This window comes from Gorilla gorilla, chromosome 4 (assembly GCF_029281585.2).
Source record: "Gorilla gorilla gorilla isolate KB3781 chromosome 4, NHGRI_mGorGor1-v2.1_pri, whole genome shotgun sequence".
Classification (NCBI taxonomy): Eukaryota; Metazoa; Chordata; class Mammalia; order Primates; family Hominidae; genus Gorilla; species Gorilla gorilla.
Genome location: NC_073228.2, coordinates 126,417,287 through 126,435,709, shown reverse-complemented (window position 1 = coordinate 126,435,709; position 18,423 = coordinate 126,417,287). Strand labels below are relative to the sequence as shown.

Sequence of the window (18,423 nt, the reverse complement as noted above, 5' to 3'; positions counted from 1 at the left end):
TCAGCCAAGGAGTAACTAGAATTTGAATAAAAATCACATTTGTAAGTAAATTTACATCATTCATTCTGGAGTCTCCACATTTTTCCATGGCCTTGAAATATTTCTTAGGGATACCCACACATGATATGTATTGAGGTCAATATTTTATTATTGATTTGTTTTCCCTGTTGTCTCTGTGAGCACATTAACTTTGCCCTAATTCACCTGAGGAATCCATCTGCCTAGAAGAAAATTAGGATTTGGTTACAGAAAGAAAGCCAGTAGAACATATTCTTCAGCTCCTGACATGCACACTAGAATTTTACAGCAGGAAGAATAATCATATAAACAAGGCTTGGGATGGTATTTTACAGATTCTGTTGTTTCCCCTTTAGCATATCAACAATGAGGAGAATCCAGCTCATGAAGTTCTCTCATGTTTAGAGAAGATCTGCCTCCCAAGATAGCTAGAAATGTTCTATGGTCATATTCTTCTCACAGGAGAAGACAAGGAAACACTTCTCTTTGTCTGCCTTTCTGTCTCTCATTAGATAACCTGTTGGAGAAAGGGAAAATTTGAAAAGAGAGTAGAGTTTCACTCTCCATGCTTTGGCCAGGAGAGGGGGAGTCATGTGAGATAAGAGAGTATAATGGTGGAGGAAGAGGGAGCAAATACACAAATTCAACTGGGAGGGGCAGGATGGTCAACTGGAGGGATTTAGCTGTCATGACATTTAGTTTCATTGAGTTGTTCTCACTTTCCAACTTCTGTCCCACACCTGCCATTTAAACCTTTCTGGTTGCTCCAAACTGTACAGATTCCCCCCACCACCTACCACCTCCAACTCCTCTTTCTTTCATAGTCAATGTGTATAGTGCAGAGCTTGGTTACTTTCCGTAAGTGTTTTCTATGGTAGCCCTAAATCTCCAGTAGTTTGCTAATTTATTGACTTCAGGGATCATATTTTATACTTTTATGTAAAAGCACAGATTATAGAGTCAAACAGATATCTCTTTGACTCTATACTCTGCTACTTGTCGGTTGTGAAACATTAAACTGATTTCCTCATCTGAAAATTGGGATAATACTTATCCTATGGAATTGTTTTTAGAATCAAGTGAATTAGTTTATGTAATAGCTTTAATCCAGGAATTGAACTTTTCCTACTCAAAAAATATTTGATGACTTCCCATTCACTCATGGAAAAGAAATCCAAAAACATTATCATGCATGATCTAGCCCCTGCCTACTTTTCCAGTGCCATCTGCCTCCCCTCACAAAATGAAACCTTAAGCATGTTAAACTTCCACATGTCTGTGAATGTGTCATGCTGTTTCATGCCTCCATTCTTTTCGGGTTATTCTTCCTCTGCCTGAAAAAACCTGTAAGTATTGCCTCTATGCAGCTGCAGCCTTCCCAAGACAGAACTGATCTTCCTCCTTGGGAGCATTCCTGTAGCCTATTTTCTTTTATTTTTATATCTTGCTCTTGCAGGTTGTAAACTCTTCGATGGCACAGACAATGTCTTCCCCTTCTTTATATCTTGAGTATATAATATCTGGCACATAGGAGGTTTTCAGCAAACACTGAATGAAAAATGGTCATTTCCCATTGCTCTAGCACCCAGAACATAGTGAATTCTTAATTAATATTTGATTGACAGGCAGATAATACTTTTCGTTAAACTTGGAACTGAGCTGACCATGTAATCACAGAAACATACAACTGACAATTTTTAACATGCCAAGTTTTAATTTCTTTATATTTACCCTCTCTGCCAGTATTCCAAGTATTTCAAGGACCTGTACTTCACTCCTCCATAGATTATTAGATCATATTATCTGAGTAATTTCTCATAGAAACCTGCTTATAAATCAAACATGTTACTCATTTGGAATTTTGATTTAGTGTCAACATTAATAATTTTTGGTACTATGCTTCTCCGCATCTTATCTCTATGGATAGACTGGCTATTGGTTAAAATTGGACTATAAACTGTGAAGCACAATAACAAAGTTGTTAACAGTTTTCATGCTTTTCTTGAATGACTTGAAATCATGTCTCCCATTTCATAAAGGAGAGAACAGCTAAAAGAATTTTAGAGAAATTGCTGTTCTCAGAAATCTTCCGCAAATATAATAGCATGTTCCTGCTGCAAGGCCAGCAAAACCCAACTAGAAATTATCTCGTTAGAGACAAAATTTGGAGCAGGCCCATGTTGGTATTAAAGATTTTTGCAGGCAGGCAGCAGGACCCAACAGCTCAGCTTTAGGGCCAAGCCTTCACTCTTTCTCTGGTGGAAGAATTGGGTAGGACTTGATGGACAGATTTTTAGGCCAAAACTATCTAGCCCAGAGGAACATGGCTAGGATTGACTTGTCAACATAAAATTGGAGGCTGTCAAAAATGGTGAGATAGGGCAGAGCTCTTCAGATTTTAAGGTGCATACAAATATTGTGGGAATCTTGTTAAAATGCAGATTCTGATTCAGTAGCAGGTAGGGCCCAAGATTTTCTATTCCTAACAACCTACCAGTGATGCTGGGGATGCCAGGGCCCTTTTGAGGAGCAAGAAGTTAGAGAACACTGAGGATTCGCAGTAATCCTCTGACTTTCCAGTGCTCACTTTGGATAGTGAATTGAATAAAACAGGTTTACCCAACCTGCAGCATGGGTTCTACCTTCTTGCCTTTTTTGATGTAAAGAGTAGGGGTCAGCGGAAGGGAGAACTCGCTGCAGGATTTTTTTTCTGTATTTTGCTGACAAGGTGACTTATATGTGAAGATTTTCACAAGTATATATTTTTCTAGACAAAGATCAGAATCTGTAGGGATGAATACTAATATTTATATAGTTCCATACATAACTCTGATGAACAGCCAGGTTGCACCAACTAGCCCCATTTGAATGAAGATACTTGGAGATTATGCCTTGGTCACTGTGTCAGAAAAGAAGTGTGGTGGCAAGAGAGTGAGGAGGAGCTTGGTGTTTTAGTGTTTATTTTGTAATTTTACTTTATGCATACTACCATTTAATGTCTGCAAAATAATTATTTTAACATGTGAATTTTATTGGGTTTTAAGAATTATTTTTGTTGGTCTTCGTTTCCTTTAGCCCTTGGATGGTATGTGTGTGCACGCCATAACCTCACTCATGTCTCATTTCCAGTCCTAGCAAAAAGATACTGGAAGCCTCTGATTTATAGCTTAAGTGAACATTCTGAAAATTTAAAACTTACCTCACCAAAACTCTTTAAAGCAGACATAAGTGATTCAAAGAAGCCCAAGGCAAAAGCATGATGTGTCTTGTTTGTTTATTACCTGCTACTTGCTCACATTTAGTCTGGAGACTGATTTCTTGGAACATAATTGAGGCCTAATTGAATAAAAATAAGCCCTTCACTCTGTGGGAGAAGGTTATGTGCACTGAAGATAAGTTGGAATCCAGGAGTTGTTTTCTCAGGACTTCTTATGAAGCTATTACTCAATTTTTCACATTAAAAGACATCCCCTAGACAGAATCAGCAGAGTCAGGGAAAGACGAAGAAAAATGACGCCACAGTTCTTGAAGAAAACAAAACCCAATATCAAATGCTGCCCATCAGCTCAAGCCATCCATTGTCTCTGTACATTCATGTCATCTTATTTTATTCCAATCGAAAATCCACCAGGCAGGGATATGCCTTCTGAGGGATCTGGGTAGCACCATGGATCCAATTCCTGATCAGTGCTTCTAAGCACTGAGAACCTTAAGCTGAAGGAAAAAGAAGATCCAAAGAGGGACTAGAATTAGGAGATTTGTCACCAGACAGTTACTGGAGAAAACAGAAGCAGGAGTTAGGGCAGAAAAAGTAGACAGAAGTTACTTTACTTTTTGAATTACTCGATGGTCAGGATATTTATTTATTTATTTATTTGAGACAGAGTCTCGCTCTGTCTCCCAGGCTGGAGTGCAGTGGCATGATCTTGGCTCACTGCAACCTCCGCTTCCCAGGTTCAAGCAATTCTTTTGCCTCAGCCTCCTGAGTAGCTGGAACTACAGGCACGTCCCACCATGCCTGGCTAATTTTTGTATTTTTAGTAGAGATGGGGTTTCACCATGTTGGCCAGGCTGGTCTTGAACTTCTGATAGATGGTCAGGATATTTATATGTTTATTCAAAGATGTGATATGTTTCATATATTAAATTTTAGTTCTTCAGTTGGAATTCAGGTGAAAACTATTGAGAAAACACTGGATTTGTAAAATCCATATTTATCAGACAAATCAATCAAAGAAAACCTTGCTCTTTTTTCTCATTTTTAAAATGAGAACTCCAAATGTAGTTTTAATGATAAAACTAGATGTGTATAAGCAGTTAGCATGATTCCTGGCTCATAGTAGGTACTTGGTAATTGCTAGCTATTATCGCAGCTATTTAGAAAGATTGTTTCCACACACAAAAACAGCAAAATATTAAGTTAAATTGTGAAATTTCTCAGTACATGAATGTATTGCTATTTAAAAATTCTCTTATATTGTTAGGATCTAGGAAGCTAAATTGTTAATTTACGATTGTAAATTCATTCTTCATTCAACTCATATTTTGAGTACATGTTATTTCACGTAGTTCCTGCTCAGAAGTTTATTGTGTTCACCTCTTATAATGCCCCACAAGTGAGACAGGTTAGCAAAGCAAGACTAAATACATTGTGGGATAAAAGCAAGGATCAAGGTGTGTGTAAGAAGATATGGCAGCAGCGAGACGGGGCATCTTACTCAAATATTTCTTTGAGGAGATAAAGTTTAAACCCAGTAAAGTCTTGACAGGAAGAAAACTTACAATCTGAAGAATCAGCATGTGGAAAACCTAGAAGCAAGAAATGCACGATGCGTTCCAGGAAGCCGAGTAATTGAGCACGTGAAGGAAAGGTTGCATGTTGGGGTGAAACTGGAGAAAGAGGGAACAGTGTGATCTTCAAGCAGCAGGATTCCTGACCCGAGCTAACGGGCTTGACATCTTTAAATTACAAAACTGACACATTCAGATTTGCATTTTGGTAACATCCCCTTGGTGGAGGATGGGTTGGTGATGTCGATCTCTGGTACAGAAACGAACAATTATATAGCTGTGAGTTGCTGTACATTTGTATGGTGGCTCAATATAATATAATCAGAATGAATGTTTCCAAGTTCATTCTACACCAATGTGCCTGAAGACATCCGGATAATCTGTCTGAATTCAGCTGCAGGCAAGCATATAGTGTCTGGGTGGGAGTTTGAATACATTCTTACTTAATAGCTTCTATTTCCTGAGATGTAGTTGGCAAAGTCATTTATTAAGAGTGAGGCAATGGAGTTTGAGTTTTTATTTAAGGGTTTAAAAATATGACTAGGTCACTGAACTAGTCACACCAGGAGAGTGTTCTGTCACTCATGGTAGCAGAATTATTGAGGACTTCAGTGACCATTATGTCAGGGTTATCCTTGGATCCTCTGAGGACAGACTGACCCCTAGGGCCTTTAGGAGCACGCAGCGGTTCCCCAAACATGAAATATTTACTGTGAAACTATGAAAATGCAAAGTGCCCAAGGAACCTATTCTTTACTTCAATATTGAGTCATATGAAATGCCAATTTTAACAGATTTTTAACTTCAAAACTGGCAATTTTGTATGAGTCAACCTAACTCCATTTTATATATATTGACAGCCTCAAATATTTTGAAGAATGAATTTGAAGGCAAAATCATACTGAGAGATAGCTACAGACAATCTCCACAGCTGGAGGAGGCAGGGATTTTCATGTTTCAGTGTTCCCGCATTCTGAGACTGTGAAGGATGGTTCTGCTAACCATGGAGAAATGCAACCCAGCCTGGCCAGAAGCTGCTGCAGATTCCACGTCCTCCCTCTGGTGAGAATCACATAGCTCCTGATTAATTGCTCCCCACTGTTAACTAATTAACCTTTTCACTGTGGCACTTAAAACCAGCTTAGGTTAATGTGCCTCCCTCTTGCCCCTAGCTGGATACTCTCAGGCCTGAGAAAGTCCCCCACAGCATGAGGACCTAATCTATTCTGCCTCTGATCCTTGTTCCCACAGCTGACTGCAAGCCTCTCATGTCATTTGTCATTTCCCAAACTCTCAACCCCTCTCATCCTCGCCCTTCTTCTCCATCAATCCATACCCCCTTTTCTCCTCTCTTCTAACTCCTTCCAGGGTGCTCTTGGGAACCCCCTCTCAGATCAGCCTACTTTGCAGGTGGTTGGGCAAGTCAGTCCAAATCAGTGTGTGCAGAGTTTGAAGCAACCTCACTGTGGCTGTAGATCCAAGCCTCGTTTCCCAATCCAGCTTTATCAGAAATTTTTCTGATGTTTGAGGTCTATTTCTGGGTCTGGTCCCTCCTATGGGATGCCAACAAAAACAGCCAGCCTGTTGACATCCCTCTCCCCTCCTGCCATATTCCTGCTCTCCTAAAACCCTTTCAGACTTCCCTTCCCTTCTGGTTCTGCTTGAAATCCATGGTATATCATTATATTCCTTGCATAAAAATGCTCTTGAAAATACCATGACCCTTGCATTAAAAATATAATTTGATTGAAATGATAAATCTGTTATTATTCAGCTAAGGAAAGATTAAATCTAGGGATCCAGTTTCTCCCTCATTTTGAGAAAAAGAGAAATAGGCACACAAACAATTGGAGACACAAACGGTAGCTGAAGAGTAACTTTTTCTTTCAGTATAGTATTTTTAGATAATATTCTCCATCTTCACACCATCTACTTAACGACGGGTGGTTTCACAATTTCCTGAAGTATTGCCTTTCAGTTAAACACCAAGCCCAGCAGCCAAGCCTTACTTTCTCCTTTCCCAATGGTTTCTCTACTTTCAAAGCAGTTTGCGGCTAAGTCAGGAATCACCTTACAGAATGATGAAAAAAGTAGGAGTACAACTTACATTGGTTTTGGGCCCAAAGGCCCCAATGTCTAGAGTTCTTAAAACTCTCTGTGGTTGAAAATCTTGCTCGTTGCAAATCACTGCCAAGGTGTATAAGGGTTTTCAAATGGAAAATTCTAGGAAGCCAATGGCTTCCAGAGTACCGTATAGGTTACAGGGAATGGATCTGTCATATTCTGGCCAAAGATTTTTCTCTAACGCTATCACAATGCCAGTATGCCTTCAAGTGATCCCTTTTACTAATTAGAAGCATTAGACATAAGGGATTGGCCACTGAGAAGTAATTCTTGGTCCCTTGTTTGTACTTTGTCAGCTTTGTGAGAAACTGGGGACATTGTTGAGCATCAGGCAGGGCAGGGTTCTTGCAAATGGCAGATGAGCCAATGCCTAGCCCTTTTCCCTTCTGTCAGACTTCTACTCTGCTGCTGGTCCTGGTGTAGAATTTATATAACTGGAAATCTTACCTGTAGCAGAGAATGCAAGCTGTTAATCAGAATTCATGCTTTCTTTTCTTCTCAGCTAGAACCTCTTTCCCAGATTTAGATTTGTCTGGAGTTGGGTGTGGCTGAGTTTGAGTTCCAGCCAGCCACGTTGGAGTGCATGCTGTGCTGTTTCTGGGTCATGGCTTAAGAAGAACCTATCCTCTTCCAGTCTTTCTCTCTTCTCACTGGATGAAAAGCAAGAGGAGACCAATGGTAAGTCCCTAGAAGAAGGCAGAATCACCGCGTGCAGGAAAACCTCCACCAACCAGGAGAACCTCCTTACCTTCTTCCATGAGCAAGAAAGAAACTTCTACTATGTTTGTCCCTACACATTGTTGTTTCTTTGGCCTATTTACACTGATTCACTCAATACATTGACAGATTCACTTAACTCCTTATAAAAGTTTTACCAGATTGCTTGTATTTACTTAAGAATCTTTTGTCCAGTTGAATAAAACACTGGCCCATCTGCGTGGGAGGACTTTTTAAGACTCCATTTCTTGCCATTTCAGTAATGCTATTCGCAGCCCTGAACTTCGCTTCTGCACAACTGTGCTCACTTTAGAAGCTCAGATTTCATGTTCAGCCTTTGCTTCCTCATTTGGAATTTTTTTCAATGCTTTCAATTGCTGAACCTGTTTATGTTTGTGGTAATTCAATCCTAAAAGGATAGACATTAATGTGACCATGCATATTATCTTTTCTAGATATGGCCTCCTCAGCCAAACCCAGAGAATGTCTATAGCCCTGATTCTTGTCAGTTGCCTAATCACCATCTTTTACTTGTATTTGATTTGGTGAATTTTGAGGCATGAGAAAGGAGAAATGTGAGAGCTACAAAACTCAAATCAGAATCCCCTTTATTCAGTTGTAAAGGGCATGGAAACTTCTTATCACAACTTCATGATAGATGTAGATGCTTTTTTGCTTAGAACATGGGCTAGGCTAATGAATGTGTTGCTAACAAAAACTAAATTGGCAAAGCCCTTTATAGCTTATATGATTTTATTTTGTCTTCAAAACAACCCTAGGAGATAGTGAGAAAGGTATTTTGATTCCAGGATTCTATTTGAGGAAACCAAGGTTTGGGAAAAATAAGAGGTGCTTAAGGAACTGGCACTATAACATGGGTGGCCTGAGTCCAAATCCACTGCTTTTTGCAATTAATGTTTATATAATACAGCGGTTCTCACCTCCAAGTATATGGTTCACTTTTATGTCCTCTGGCATTATATTTCCTCTAAGATGGGAGATCTGTATGAGGGGATTTCCAAGGTTCCTTCAGTTTACATGTTTTATGACTACATTCTGCTATCTGCTTTCATATTAAAAAAAGTTTCTAGGCTTCCATGGTGCTGAAGAACTGGAATTTTCATTTTCTGCTAATTCTGTCTTCACAATGAGGAAAATGATTCAAGTTTTATTTACTGAGGTTCCCTTCCTTTTTCTTTACTCAGTATCGATTCCGTGCCCTTAAATACATTATGTTTGAAGCTGTGATTTTTTTCCCCCTGGAATCAAGCCAGGAATGAAGTTAATCTCAGCCCATTACACTGCTAATGCTTATCTTCACCTCGGGATGCTTTCCAAAGTACTTAGAAGTCATTATCCCTTCTAGGACCTAGCACTTTACTGAGTTTCCACTTTGTTTAAAATTAGCATGACCACATAATTTATTATTTTAATCAGGATATGTTTCGTGGGAAAGGAGCATCTATTAATAATTATGCTGGAACAACTGGCATTAACTGGGACTGTCCCAACCAAACAAGCACATATGTTCCTCTAGTTAAAAGGCATCTTTTGTTGGGGGTGTGGGATGTGCTCTGGCCCTGCAGTCTATCACTGGTACTTCCCTGGTTATTTTTTTCTACTTTAGCATCCAAGTATTGGTTCTCATGTCTATTATCACAATGTATAAGAAAACATTTACTTATATACTTTAAAAATACCTGTGTCCCTCACTAGACTTTATTCCATAAGGCAGGATCTAACACCCAGTACAGCATTTAACACACCGTAGATGCTCAATAAGTGATTGCTAGTTAAAGGGATAATAAACAAACCTGCTACCCAAAGGCATCTGGTCAATTATTTAAGAACACCCTAAAATACGTATGGTTTTTGCAAAGAAATAAAAATGCTAGAGATTGTGCTACATTTTAATATCTCAGGCCTATACATGCCCACTTTGTATTTTTGGTATCTGGAGAAAGTCTTATCATTTCCCTCGCCATAGCAGTAGATTTGGTGCTAAGAAACATTCAGTTGTAATAGTGTGATAAAATGTACTAATAGTGAATGCAAAAGGCGTTAGGAAATTTTTTTTTCCTTCAAATGGAGTGGGACCCAAGGTTGTTTTCTGGCTGCTCCTGGAACCCCACAGGTGCAGGGCTTTGGGTGCAGCATAAAGCTTCCAGGGCTGTTCATCAGGATCAGCAATGAAATTCTATTGAATTGCTAAGTCAGAAAGGTTTAGACAGTAGACTCAAACAAATCAAACTCAGAAGAGACTAATTAGCGGACTAGAGTGCCAACTTTGTAATTTATAAATAAAATTAGGCCAGTCGTGCCAGAATGCTCATGTCTATTGGTCAACACAATCTCTCCTGTTGAGAAATGTGAATCAATGCCAAAAGGCTGCTTAGAAATATAGACTGCAGATAGGTAGTTATATGATCTTAATACTGTTGGAATAAAGTTTTGAGAGTGTGGAGTGTTCAGTTCCTCTATGGATGTAAATTACATCAGGTACTTGGAAATTCACCTCACAGAGGTACTCAGGTTTGCTCTTCAGAAACTCTTTTCCCCTGTACGGTGCTAGATAAGTAAAGATGTGTGTAATTTTAATGAGTGATTTAAAATTATTTGTAACAATACATACAATAAACTATGATGGGATATTTAAAAATTTAAATTCAAAAATGGGATCCAAGAAGAAAAAAGGGGAAAATAATTTCATGTCTGCATAGAAAATACAGGTCTGTGAGATCCTGTCTGTTTGACAGAGGTTGGTCATAAATTTGAGTCTGAGCTTTCCGGTAGCTGGGATGGAAAGAGAAACTGATCAATTTTTCTTCTCCAGTTCCCATCCATCATCTCCCCCTGCCTGACATGTTACCAAATAACTGGGTAATTAAGTCATATCCTGGTTTCAGAGATTACATTGTATTGGAAGACAACCTAATTTTTCCACCAAAGATCTACATATTATTTCCCAGGAATGGCACTTCTATATATGTATGAGTTAATCTTTATTTCAATTCAGAGTGTTTATTTCTTAGGCTAACTTCTAAACTCTGTAAGGTGTGCCCTCCTTGGAAACTGTAGAGCCCTATGTACTGACACCAAAAAATCACTTAATAATAATTATAAAGATATAGTGTATTCTTAGGTTAAGTACAATCAACTAAGCTTTCTAATATGCAAACCACAGTTTTTTTTAAAGGAAACTTTTTTTCTCTGACATATATATTACTTTTCAATCCTAATTGAAGAAATATTCTGACTCAGTTTTTTTGGCATGGTGATAGAGTGAACTTCCATCCATTATTAGCTAATACCTGAAGTTTCTTCTTAAAACATACAGACTGCAGGAAAGTACAATTTTGCTACAGAGTAGTGATTCTCAACCACGATATCCCTTCTATTCTCTGTTATCTTCTAGCCAGATGACAATTGTTGTGATTTTGGGCATGTAGCATACCCCTCAGCTTTGTTGAGTTAAAAATAATTGAAAATCACTGCCATAAAGAATACTACTTAGGTACAGATAAAAAATTTTAATAATGAAATCACTTCAACTCAGCCATTGACTGTGACTTGGAAATGTTTTAGTGATTTCTTGGAACCATACTTATTTTACTGTGATCTAAACTATGTTTGAAAAGATAATTACCAAAAATTAACATTTATCCAAACTTTAAAATATGGAGTTTTATAGCTGTATATTGCATATACGGACAGAGCACACAAGGGAAGTCCCGCAGCAAGTCAAAGAAAACTCTACAGCATAAACACATTTTCAAAACTTACTAATGTCATATAGGTGACATAATTGCTAACTTTTCCAGCCAAGGATGGATGACAATCTTCATAATGTTCAGGGATTGCGTTCAATTAAGCATTTGATAATTTCTTCCCTCATTAGAGATAATCAGTGTCTAGAAACTAGATTGATAGATGTTTCTAAAATTTTGGCTAGAATTGTATAGAATAAATTATACTGGAATTGTAGAAAAATCATGAAGAAATTACTTAGTAAACACAACCAGCTTACAAGTAAAAATACCTCTTTTTTCTTCACTCTAGGATTAGGTCTTATTTATGAGGATTTTTTTTTTTTCTTTTTACTCCACAACATACTCTTACTGGGGGCAAAATGCAAACACTTTTACTTTTAAAAAATGTAACCAACTCATAGGCCCAAAGAGTTTTCTATAAATTTAATACCCTGATTTAGCAAATGAGGATATTAAAGCTTGTAAGGGACACAGCTTGAAATTTGAACCTCCAAACCTAAGCTCTGAACTGTTTTATTATATGACTGTAGTAAGTACAGAAGTGAGTGTGTACGTGTGTGTGTGTGTGTGTGTTTCCTAGGACTAGGTTTCTTGGCTTCCATCAGATTCTCGCAAGTGTTTGTAACTTTCAAAAGATTAATTAAGATGTATTGTTTTACTGGCCAATTTAGAAATTTGTATATAGTCACAGGGTTGGTGAGATAAGAATAAGACAAATATAATTAAAATTTACAGGCTTAGCTCAGAGAAAGATGTTTATTGTATAAAGAAGAAAGCACAGCACAGACCTAGAGAATAGAACTGAAGAGGAAGTCCTTGGTAACAATTTTGTTAAGCCAAAACAAGAAATTAATTAGTGAGAATTAGTTCCAGAAATTTTAAGATTCAGAGTAAAGTGTTGGAGACATTAGTTGGTGACAGTGACTAAAAATTGGCCATATATAAGGGTTTCACATAGTTTGTTAAGTTTCAGTTCATGACAATGTTTAGCATTTTTGGCATGGTGATAGAGTGAACTTCCATCCATTATTAGCTAATACCTGAAATTTCTTCTTAAAACATACAGGATTTATTTATATCAGGATTTGCAAGCACCCTTATTGCATCTGGGTAGATGATATGGTCTGGCTCTGTGTCCCCACCCAAATCTCATCTTGAATTGTGATTCCCACAATTCCTGTGTGTTGTGAGCAGAATCTGGTGGGAGGTGATTGAATTATGGTGGTGGGTCTTTCCTGCATTGTTCTTGTGACAGTGAATGAGTCTCACAAGACCTGATGGCTATTTCAAGGGGGAGTTTCCCTGCACAAGCTCTCTTCTCTTGTCTGCCACCCTGTGAGACATGCCTTTCACCTTCCAAGGTTGTGAGGCTTCCCCAGCCACATGGAACTGTAAGTCCAGTAAAACTCTTTCTTTTGTAAATTGGCCAGTCTCGGGTATGTCTTTATCAGCAGCATGAAAATGGATGAATATAGTAGATATTATGAAAATTAAGACTCAGAAACCTATGAAATTATTATCTGTTTCAGAGTCTCATTCAAAATCATTTGGAACTCAAAAATCCAAAAGCTTACATTGGTCTGTAATTTATGTACCACATCCTAGGACTAATGTTTCTCTAAGTGAAGAGTCACTGTGTTTATATTGTTCTGCATTTGCAGCACCTGCCTTGCTGATGGAATAAGAAACTTCCATGCTATAGAAATTAGGCCTAGAATATGGATCGACTATGTCTTTGATCAACAGACTCAGATCTCTAACCTGTGTTGGTCTTAGGTATAGGAACATTAATTAGATAGGAATAAGTGTGACTTGGTCAGTAAGTATTGGTGATCTAATTACACCCTGGGACAGGGACAGAATTGAAACTACAGTTCCACATCTTGGTTATTGTGCTGGTTACTCAAACTCTTGGTAGTCATGTTCAGGCTCATGAGGGGTTACAGAGAGATTGATGCATTACAGTTCACAACAAAGAAAGTCATCTTATGGCTGATGATGTGGGGCCAACACCTCCATACAACAATTTGTAGGGCATTCTGACACTATTAATTCAGCACGAAATCAGCTTTCCCAACCAAGTCTTCTATTTCCAACTCATAGGAATCTCAAGTGTCCCAGCTTCCCTTGCTTTTTAGGGCTTCCTTCTTTAGGGAATGAAAAGTAGACCTTCTAGGAAAATGAAGAAAGGCTGAGACCCATCAAGGAAAATGAGACTTAGAAAAAAGAAGGGAAAAATAGCACGTGTGTGTGTGTGTGTGTGTGTGAGTGTGTGTGTGTAGATATTGTCTGTGTGTGAGTTGTATAGCTATAAAAATTATAATATATGAATTTATAATTTTCTAAATGATCATCTTTCATTAAAATTAAAGTCAATCTTTTGATTCTAATTTTTTTCTGGAGATGTTATAATTTTATAGTTTTGATTCTAGCATTTATTAGGTATTTGTTCATTATTTACCATAAAGATAAGATTGAAAAATGGTATTTAGCCAAACGTGTGCTTCATTTATCAAACTCATCTGGTGTATTTTTAACAAGCATATTCAAGAGCTACAGATGGTAAATAAATGCAGAGCAATAAGAAAACTAATTTTTTAAAATTTCTAAAATTTTAAACAAACAATAGTAAAGAAAATAGCCAGGTATGGTGGCATGCACCTGCAGTCCCAGGCACTTGGGAGGCTGAGGTGGGAAGATGGTTTGAGCCCAGGAGTTTGAGGCTGCAGTGCACTGTGATCACACCTATGAATAGTAACGGCACTCCAGCATGGATGACAGAGCAAGATTCTGTCTCTTAAACCGAAAGAAAAGAAAACCCTTTTCTCTTCAGCCTAATGAAATGTTGATGATACATTTGCTTCTGGCTTTAGTTATTCCTATCCCAGGTGAGAGTTGTCCTAGTTTTCATTTCACAGAGCTACACAGTAGGTTTTCAATATTTACGTGGAAATAAGGTGCTGAGTATTGTTAAAGAAACAGGTTTTGTGCTATGTTTCAAAAATGAGTTTATCTGAATCACAAGATTTTGTGTGGTTTTTTAAGGGACTGTAATAAAAAGATAAAGACAAAATGAATTTGTCCCACTTACAGGCATACCTTGGAAATATTGCAGGTTCAGTTCCAGACCACTACAATAAAGTAAGTCACACAAACTTTTTGGTTTCCTAGTGCATATAAATATTACATTCACACTTTGCTATAGCCTATTAAGTGTGCAATAACATTATGTCTAAAAATGTATATACTTTAATTTAAAAAATACTTTATTTCTAAAAAATACTTACAATCATCTGGGCCTTCAATGAGTTGTAATATTTTTGCTGATGGAATGTCTTCTTTGATGTGGATGGCTGTAGACTGATCAGGGTGGTGGTTGCTAAAGATTGGGGTGGCTCTGGCAATTTCTTAAAATAAAACAACAATGAAGTTTGCTGCATAGACTGACTCTTTTGTGAAAGATTTCTCTGTAGCATGCAATGCTGTTTGATAGCATTTTACCCATAGTAGAACTTCTTTCAAAATTGGAGTCAATCCTTTCAAACCCTGCTGCTGCTTTATCAACTAAGTTTATATAATTTTCTAAATCCTTTGTTGTCATTTCAGCACTGTTCACAGTATCTTCACCAGGTCACCAGGAGTAGATTCAATCTCAAGAAACCACTTTCTTTGCCCATCCATAAGAAGCAACTCCTCATCTGTTAAAGTTTTAGTATGAGATTGCAGCAATTCAGTCACATGTTCAGGCTCCACTTCTAATTAGAGTTCTTTTACTATTTCTACTACATCTGCAGTAACTTCCTCTACTGAAGTCTTGAACCTCTCAAAGTCATCCATGAGGGTTGGAACCAACTTCTTCCAAACTCTTGTTAATACTGATATTATGACCTCCTCCCATGAATCATGCATGTTCTTAATGGCACCTAGGATGGTGAATCCTTTCCAGAAGGTTTTCAATTTACTTTGCCCAGATTCATCAGAAAAATCACTATCTGTGGCAGCTATAGCCTTACAGAATGTATTTCTTAAATAATAAGACTTGAAAGTGGTAATTACTCCTTGATCCATAGGCCACAGCACTGATGTGCTAGCAGGCATGAAAACATTAATCTCCTTGTAGATCTCCATTAGAGCTCTTGGGTGACCAGGTGCATTGTCGATGAGCAGTAATACTTTAAAAGGAATCTTTTTTGCTGAGTAGTAGGTCTCAATAGTGGGCTTAAAAATATTCCATGAACCATGCTGTAAACATATATGCTGCCCTCTAGGCTTTGTTATTTCACTGATAGAACACAGGCAGAGTAGATTTAGCATAATTTTTAAGGGTCCTAGGATTTTCAGAATGGTAAATGAGCACTGGTTTCAACTCAAAGTCACTAGCTACATTAGCCCCTAACAAGAGAGTCAGCATGTTCTTTTAAGCTTTTGAAGCCAGGTGTTGACTCCTTCTCTCTGGTTATGAAAGTTCTAGATAGCGTCTTCTTCCAACTGAAGGCTATTTTATCTACATTGAAAATCTGTTCTTTCATGTAGCTGCCTTCATCCATGATCTTAGCTGGATCTTTTGAATAACTTGCTGCAACTTCTACCTCAGTCAGCACTTGCTGCTTCACCTTTTACTTTTAGGTTATGGAAACAGCTTCTTTCCTTAAACATAATAAACCAACTTCTGCCAGCTTCCAATTTTCTTCCACTTCCTCACCTCTTTCAGCCTTCAAAGAATTGAAGAGAGTTAGGGCCTTGCTCTGGATTAGGCTTTGGCTTAAGGGAATGTTGTGCCTTGTTTCATCTTTTATACAAACCGCTAAAATTTTCTCCATATCAGCAATAAGGCTGTTTTGCCTTCTTATCATTCATGTGTTCACTGGAATGGTACTTTAAATTTTCTTCAATAACTTTTCCTTTGTAGTCACAAGTTGACTAGTGCAAGAGGCCTAGTTTTCAGCCTATCTGGGGGTTTGACATGCCTCTAACCAAGCTTAATCATTTCTAGCTTTTGATTTAAAGTAAGAGCATGTGTGTGCTTCTCTTCCTTTCACTTGAGCATTTAGAGGTCATTGTAGGGTTATTAATTGGCCTAATTTCAATATTGTTGTATCTCAGGGAATAGGGAGGCCTGAGGAGAGGAACAGGTATGGGAGAACAGCTGGTCAGTGGAGCAGTCAGAGCACAGAACACATCCCTCCATTCACAGTCTTAAATGGCACAGTTTGTGGTGCCCCAAAACAATTACAATAGCAACATCAAAAATCATTGATAAGAGGCTGGGTGCAGTGGCTCACACCTGTAATCCTACCACCTTAGGAGGCTGAGGCAGGCGGATCACTTGAGGTCAAGAGTTCGAGACCAGCCTGGCCAACATGGTGAAACCCCATCTCTACAAAAAATACAAAAATTAGCCAGGCATGATGGTGCATGCCTGTAATCCCAGCTACTTGGGAGGCTGAGGCATAAGAATCGCTTGAACCCAGAAGGCGGAGGTTGCAGTGAACTAAGATGGCACCACTGCACTCCAGCCTGGGTGACAGAGCAAGACTCTGTCTCAAAAAAAAAAAAAAAATCATTGATAAGAGATCACTATAACACATATATAATAATGAAAAAGTTTGAAATACTGTGAGAATTATCAAAATTATTAAACAAAGACACAAAGTGAGCACATGGCATTGGAAAAATTGTGCTGAAGCCTTGCGTCATGCAGAGATTAGTTGTCACAGACCTTCAGTTTGTAAAAAAAAAAAAAACACTTTATCTGCAACAGACAATAAAGTGAAGCACAATAAAACAAGGTATGCCTGATTATACTAGTGGATTTATAGAATAAAATTATTAATAATTAGTGAAATAATAATCATGGTGGCTAATGGGTCTATTATAGATCAGATAACTAAACTCAGCTGCCTGTTAGAAGCATGTTAAAACAAATACAATTTTCTACAAATCAAATTGTACATAAATACAATTTCATGCCTCACAGGATAAAATAAGGTCTGAGTTTAAGGATAGTTTTCATAGGAGATTAACTCTTTTTTTAAAAAAAAAGGCAGAAAATACAAGAGAGCTTGTCACCTTTCTCAGCAAACAAGTTAATTGAAGACCAAATTTGAGGTTCATTTAGTGATAAAATATAAAATATGTTTAGATCTAACCAGAAACATAATCTTCTCATGTGGCTAATGTTCTTTAATCTTTGTGCTTTTAAATGATCACCAATCTTTGATCTTATATTTACAAAATAGGTAATAACTAGACCAGTGTTTTGGCATAAAGTATTTAGGTCTCTCATGGTTGTTCATTAAATACTGGGGTGGCTTGGGAATATGGTTTTACACACAATTTTAACCCAGGTTGACTCAAAATATTTGGGGCTTATAATTCTTTTTTCATTTCTACCTTATAGTAACCTCACAGACTGGGAATAAATCCTCAGGTGATATTAGCATTTTTAGTACAAAATCTGTCATGGTAAACCTGGTTAATTAGAAGTTCAAAAGTGCTGAGCAGTGAAGGAGTTCTGTTCATTTTTTATTGCTGCTGCAACAGATTACCATAAGTTTGGTGGCTTAAAACAACACAATTTTATTATTTTACAATTCTGGAAGGCAGAGGTCCAAAATGGGGCTCATTTGACTAAAATCAACGTGCAGGCAGTGTTGCCGTTCTCTTGGGATGCTTTAGGGTGGAATCTGTTTCTTCTGCTTCCCCCCCCTCTAGAGAACTCTTGGTTTCTTGGTTCGTGGCCCCTTCCTCCATCTTCAAAGACAGCAGCCCAGCATCTCAGCATCTTCATGTTTTTGACTCTGGCTCTCTTGCCTTCCTCTTTCACTTTTAAAGGTCCATGTGATTACATTGAGCTCAGCTGGAAAATCCAGGGTAACCATCCATTTCAATGTCCTTAATTTAATCACATCTACAAAGTCCCTTTTGCCAGGTTAGGTCACATTCATGGTTACAGGGATTAGGACATGCACAGTTTTGGGGGTCATTATTCTGCCCACCACAG

At 37.9% G+C, this 18,423-nt stretch overlaps 1 pseudogene; it reads right to left on the bottom strand.

Annotated features, from left to right (window-relative positions):
* Window positions 1–446: 446 nt before the first annotated feature.
* Window positions 447–16,478, bottom strand: LOC129533557 (tigger transposable element-derived protein 1-like; annotated as a pseudogene).
* Window positions 16,479–18,423: the final 1,945 nt, after the last annotated feature.